Below are 6849 nucleotides of genomic sequence, written 5' to 3'. Positions count from 1 at the left end.
GTCCTGAGGTCACTTTTCTGTTCCCATCACAGAGTACAAGTCCTGTTACTTGTTGCTACTATTTATAATTCTTGATTAAGCACCTGACGGCTGAATAATTACCGACTCCAGCATGTGGAAGGTCTCAGCCCTGCAAGGATTTCAAAACCAGTATCACAGACTAAAAGCCCTTCTGTGCCAACAGATCTCAGTGCCATGAAAGCTTATTTTTCTGCAAATTAACATCTGCAAACTGCCACAGGAGTCCTGCAGCCAAACTTCCTCCCTCGCTGTCATCACCATGGCTGATGAAAGGGAAACTTAATGCTTTAAAACCAGATTTTTGGTTGTCTCAGAGAATCTTGAGATTTTTAAGCAATTCTGCTAGTTGAGTGGCATGTTATACATAGGAGAGCTTAGTCAAAACACAATATCCATTGAAATGGATTTCTACCTGAAGGAGGTTTCCCCTATTTAGTTCCCGCTGAGGTACTCAGTGCCTTTGGCTCCCAAACCTCCCAGTGTTCCACAGTGGTTGGGGAGCTCTGGGTAAAAGGGAAAGCAGACACAGATATAAACTGAGCCAGGGAAAATCATGCCTGGAAGAGCACAAGCAAGAGCAGAGCCTGGTAGAGATGGGGTAGGGAGCCCAATCTGCTGGGTCACGCTATCCCCCAGGAACAAAGGGAAAAACATTTCAGCCAACAGGAGTTTGGAGAGCAAAGGCAGGGATGAACTTTCATAGCAATAGATACAAATATTCAGGTCTTGGCAAGCACTACTTTGGAGATTCATCTTCCCCTTCAGATGTATCTATACGTGACTACTCTTTTGGCATCCTCCTAAATTATTTCAAATCAGACTAGTCATGTACTTGCATGCAAACCAGGGTATTATACACTGAAAAAGGGGAGTATATTTTAATAAATTCATGTGATTCACTAAGAACCAGTAACTTCTCCTGGAAAAGAGTTACTCTCACTGAGTCGGTTAAGAGCCCATGTTTTTTCCTTCTTCCCTCTTCTTGATTTATTAAGGAGATTTGGATGACAGCAAGGTTATTTTTTTCTTGAAGTTCAATTTCTTCTCCTTCATCTAAAACCACAAGCTGCTGACTGTGAAATTGCAATTCCTCATGATGAAAGACAAAACATTCACCATAAGACAATAAAAAGGAAGATTGTTTAAGGCCAGAAGGAAGAATCAAGTTTTCAAAACAAACAAGATATAGTGCTTGAAGGTATAAATATATTTTCTGAAGATTTATAAGGATAACTGGATCTTTAAACAATGCTGATATTTTCTGGCACTTTTCCTTGCAGCTTTCTGCAAAACCCTTAACAGTGGAAGAACTCTCTTGATTTATCCTACTGCCTCCTGGTAATTACACCAGTCCATTCTATCCATATTCCTGATGCTTTCTTGGAACTCACTTTCTGCTTTCTAACAATTCACCCACTGCTTCCTAGGAATTTTCCCACTACTTTCTAGGGCTTGCCTTACATTTTCAAAATCCTGATACTTTCTAGGAATGTCCTGTCTGTTTTCTGGGAATTTTTCCTACACAATTTTCAGAGAGTATTCTAGGAATTCACATGCTGTTTTCTGGGGATGTTCCTGACACTTTCTAGTACTTCTCTCCCCGTTTTCAATTATTTTTTTGCAGCGTTCTAGAAATTCCCCAAGTCTTTCCTGAGAATCTCCTATCAGCAGTAAGAGAAGACATTTCTAGGGAAGGAAGATGTGAGCAACCACAGCACAGACAAGACTGGGCCCCATGGCAGCTTCTTGAGGCCAGCAGAGCATAGCTGGGACAGTGGCTGTTCCATCAACAGCCCAGACACTGCCAGACGAGGGCATGGAGCAAGTCATGTCCAAAGTCACTCCAGGAAATCCAAATGAGTATTCAGGAACAGCAGGAAACAGGGTTTGAAACAGGCACACCTATATGGTGTAGCTCACACAGGCACACTTTGGGGATTAGAAAACACTCTCATTGAGTAATTTCTGAATTCAATGTTTTGTAAAATAACCTTATGAGAAACTCTGTATTCTCTATAAAATGAAGAAGTGCTTTAAATTTTTAACACGAGAAATTCTGAAGTGTTAATTTCAGAATTTTCCATTTATAATCCATTACAGAACTGGGATGCGGGCAAACTGTTTCTTTTCTCCTCTGGAAATGTACGAGACGTTATTTTGATAAAAACTTATTTCATCATAAACTCAATTTAAAGGTATGGCTTCTTGAGTTGTACTTTCTTCTGTTTGCTTGCTACATTACTTATCTACTGGTACTTCAATATTTAGACCATGCACTATAACTTATTTTGTAATTCCTATCCATGTGGTAGAAAATAATTGTTAGAGTTTCCACTACAGGATCCTTACACTTGATGAAGTTTAAAGATGATTAATACAAATATTTGATAGGAGTTTTTCACTACTGATGTGTTACTCAGCTCCTTTGCTGTTTATAGACAGCTGACCAGCTAATGTTTTTCAAAATATGTTTGAATGCCCTCGGATTCACATGGAGTCCAAGTTGATATCTTGTGTGGGAGTGAAGAATGATTTTTAAGTGCTGCCTTGACACTTGAGGCGTATCCTCATTGCATAATGAAATATGAGGCATATATTACACAAAAGCACATTTTTCCTAAGAGTTTCTATTTCTTTAAATTTCATTATTTGGTATTTAATATTTAAGAGGTGGGGACCAGTATGTATTTAGCACATACACAGACAAGAGAACAAACCTTCCTACACATAATTTGCCAGCTGCTACACAAGCTGTTGAAGTACTTGCGCATATAATTTTCACTGCTCTGTGTTGGATGCTAAAGGTTGGACATACCTCACTACAAAATTACTACTAGAGACAGAATTCTACAGCAGAGGACAGAGTTATTCACTGCCCATCAGTATGAAATACACTGCAAACGCTCTTGCAACTCAAATGGTGAAGCAGAAGCCAGGACTCCATAAAATTCCTGTGGCCCTGAGCCTGGTTAGTTGAGATGTGTTATGCACTAAAACCATCTTCAAAGGATGCTTTTTCAGCTTTCTTTTACATCTGATGTCCCCCAAATGTTGTTAAAATGTGAAGTATAAATGTTCTAATGAAGTTTTGCAATGTTTGTGACAGCCTTGTTATTTCTTTCAAGCCCTGTTATAATATGAATCTGAACTTTCATGTCTTAAGAGCATAAACCAAAAATGTAATACATGTAGCGGTGGTTTAAAAATACCTGTTCTGATGATTTTGATGCTATATTCTTGGGAGCAGTTGTTCATACAGTGTATGGGAAGTTGTTTAAAATTGTTTATGTAGATCTGGCTTAGCAGTCATTCTCACTGAGCTTTGCTACAGGTGCTCTAGAAGAGATAAAATCACTTCAATTCAGCTCCTGCTTATGGCCATCGAGAAAACCCTGGTATGGTTTAGTCTTATTATCATGAGGCTCCTGATGTATTTTCAAAGGCAGTTAAGAAAATTATCTTCAGTAAATACAATTTCAAATTTCTAATAAAACCTTATTTCCACCTCTTTGCAAACCATTTGTACTAGTCTATAGCAGACTGTAACTCACAGCACCAATCAGCCAAAGTGCCAAATAAGTTATGCAAAATGTCTTCAAGGAACTAATACAGTTTTGAAAATTATACTTTTATTAGTCTTCTCCTAACATTATGGCTCTGCATTATGGCTCAGCAACCTACCAAAAATCAGTGAAAGTCTGCAAAAGCTTATAGACCTGATGCTGTTTTCATTTGCAACGTGATAAATCAGGAGGAAGCCCAATGAAAGCATTAAGTTTGCACTAATGCGAAACTCACATAAGTGAATGGAAAATCAAGGCAGCTTTCCTACTGAATTGTGTCTTTTTCTCTTCAGAATGCATACTGAGAATACCTTTAAGTTTCCAACATTTACATGTGAAATAGCTGCAATACCTAATTCGTAATCCTCTGATTTCATATTTGCATGATGAATCTACATTGTCACAACAGAATAAATGTCCACAAACACATGTGAGTGTTTTTTGCTGTCTACAGAATTCAGAAAAATCCAAAGTAGACAAAACGGCATTTTTGGCATATGAATATGCTTGCCATGCTTGCTTATGCTTATAGATTTAGGACAAAACATTTCCTTGCCAAACTCTCCTCCTTTCCCAAGTCATAAACAAACATCATAAAATAGTCTTACATAACTGCCAATCAGATTTTCTTTTTAAAATCTAATTTAGTTTTTTTGCTATAGACAAAACCATTCTGTTTAACATGTGTCTTCTTATCCCCACTGAATTTGATTACACAACAAGCTCCTACTTTAGAGACCATTGAAATCTATAGAAACATTCATATTCATTGCAATTTTTTTTTTCATTTCAATTAGAAAGACAGAGCAAGAAAACCTCATACAGTGTGGCCTTCTGTAGATTATCAGTGCAGCCAGTGGCAGATCTGTGAAGAACTGGGTGTTCCTTACTTGTCCCTGGGAGACACAGAGCTGCCCATCTATTGCAAATAAGTACTGCCAGGGTTTGAACAGTCAAAGGCACTTTTTGTTTGAATTCCCTATTTGTTCTGCCACGCACACAGTGGATGGAAGATGGAGGGGTTTCTGTAAGCTTTGGGAAATAATATGAGCTACAGTGGTCTACGAGGTTGCTGCCTTCACTTCAATGAAACTACACATCTATCAGCTCATAAACTGAGCCTTCAGCTGCACTTTTTAAAATAAAAAGATTCTTCCCACACAGTTCCAATCAACTGAGTGGTGATGCAAAGAACATTCCAGGAGAAGTTAGTTTAAAGGAATTACTATACTCTCTGTCTTCCCTTTTTTCTTTTACAGAATTAATTATTTAAAATTCTGCCAACAAATACATTCTTTTTTTTCCCTAAATTTTAAGACAAATGTGTAACCATTTTCCTTCAATTAATGGATTTCTAATAGCCAGTTAGATACCACAGGCCATTATTAATTAGTGAAAAAAAGTATCTTATGTGGAACCTAGGTTATCTGGAGCATCAGGTACTGATTTAAAAACTAAAAACAACTGAGTAGGTTTTTTTTTTTCAAATTTTGCAGGGCAGAGCTATAGCTCCAAAACTCATGGAGACATTCTTCAGAAGCAGTCTCCAAGAGACAACACTGCTCACCAGAATGGGAAATAATGCTCTGTATTTCATAGAATCACAAAATGATTTGGGTTGGAAGGGGCCACAAAGATCTCCTAGTTCCAACCTCACAAGGGGCATCTTCCACTGGACCAGGTTGCTCAGAGCTCCACCCGGCCTGCTTTTGAACACTTCCAGGCATGGAGAATCGTCAGCTTCTCTGGAAAACCTGTTCCAGTGCCTCCCATGCTGAAAAGATGAGGTAAAAAAGTGTTCAAAGCAGACTTTGTAACAAGAGGTTGAGAAAAGACCTTAGCTGGCACTGTGGCTTTGGCTGACTCCACTTTCCAGAGTTTCCAGAGCAGGCTTTGATCTGGGCTTCACAAAAACAGCATGAGTGAAAAATTACCTCCCTGAAATTCACTTCAGTGTCTGCTGGCTATAAAGCCCCGGAAAGTCAAAGAGGGTAGATGATTTCAATTGTAAAGAATCCAAAATTAACTTCTTCACAATAGCAATTACACCACTGTGATCAGTAATGGGACGATTTATGTTTGGATTTGCCCCACAAGAAATATTCAGCAATTAAGAAATTCTGATTTGTTTCTTTTTTGGAATGGGAAACAAGACGGCTTTTCACACATAACGCTGCTCTTTAAAGTTACGATAATTTGCTGTACCTGCTGTCCCTGTCCCCCAGCAGTTGCTAAAAAGCTGTGATGCAGCACTGCTGCTTAGGAAGGGCAGGTATGCAGCAGCTGCTCCATCCCGGTTCCTCCACAGTGCCCACAAGAAGTGTGACTGGAGCAGCTGCAATCCCGGTTTTCTCTCAGCTGCTTTGGATACCCACAGTAGCAGTGTCACAGCCCACCTAAGCCTCCTGGAAGCCAAGTGGCTCCCCTGTGCAGCAGCCCCTCTCCCAGAAGGGTTGTGTGGGTGCAGGCAGAGCCCCCGTGGGCAGGGTGATCCTGAGAGCTAGCTGTATGTTACCTTGGCCAAGGTGCAGGGAGAGCCCGGGAGGACCCTGCCAGCCCCCACACTCATCTCCTCTGCTGTCATGTAAGTGAGCTGATGCCACCAAAACCTCAGGGAACAACTCGAATGGTGACTCTCAGCATCAGTTAACATCATTTAAAATGTGTGGACTTCATCTGCGCATCTAAATTATAATTTCTTTTAGCGGATCTATGAAGATGTGACAATCTAAATAATACAGGGTGCAATTTCTGCTTCTGAAGAATAACTGCAGCTGGGCCAGATAGTGTCGTGATCTTTTCCTTACAAACAGCTTTTCCCTCCATAAAACTCCTGGATGATCCTTATCCCTTTGTGAAGCATATTCTAGTTTACGATTTGGTCAGTGAATGGATAAATATTTTTTTCCTGTCTTACTCATCCTGAAGGAAAAGAGAAAAAACCCCACCAAATAACAAAAAACAGGAACACATTCTCCTGATATTAGCAACTTTCCAACATGTGCATTAATGATACAGACAGTGGACATTATTCTTTCTTTTGACCCATGATTAGTGTCTCATGCAAAGTATAGGCTACCCATGAGTTTCACTCTTACAGAAGACAGGAGAAATGAAGCAGCGTTTTAAAAGGCTGGATTTAGAAGTTCTATATGGCAAAAAAATCTTCTTGTCCTAATGAATGAAATGTAATTACACAAGAAAATGAGAAACAACAAACAACACCAAAAAGTTAGTGAAGGAACCATCTTCCTCAGAGAAAGCT

This window comes from Hirundo rustica, chromosome 13 (assembly GCF_015227805.2).
Source record: "Hirundo rustica isolate bHirRus1 chromosome 13, bHirRus1.pri.v3, whole genome shotgun sequence".
Classification (NCBI taxonomy): domain Eukaryota; kingdom Metazoa; phylum Chordata; class Aves; order Passeriformes; family Hirundinidae; genus Hirundo; species Hirundo rustica.
This window is presented reverse-complemented; position numbering follows the sequence as displayed.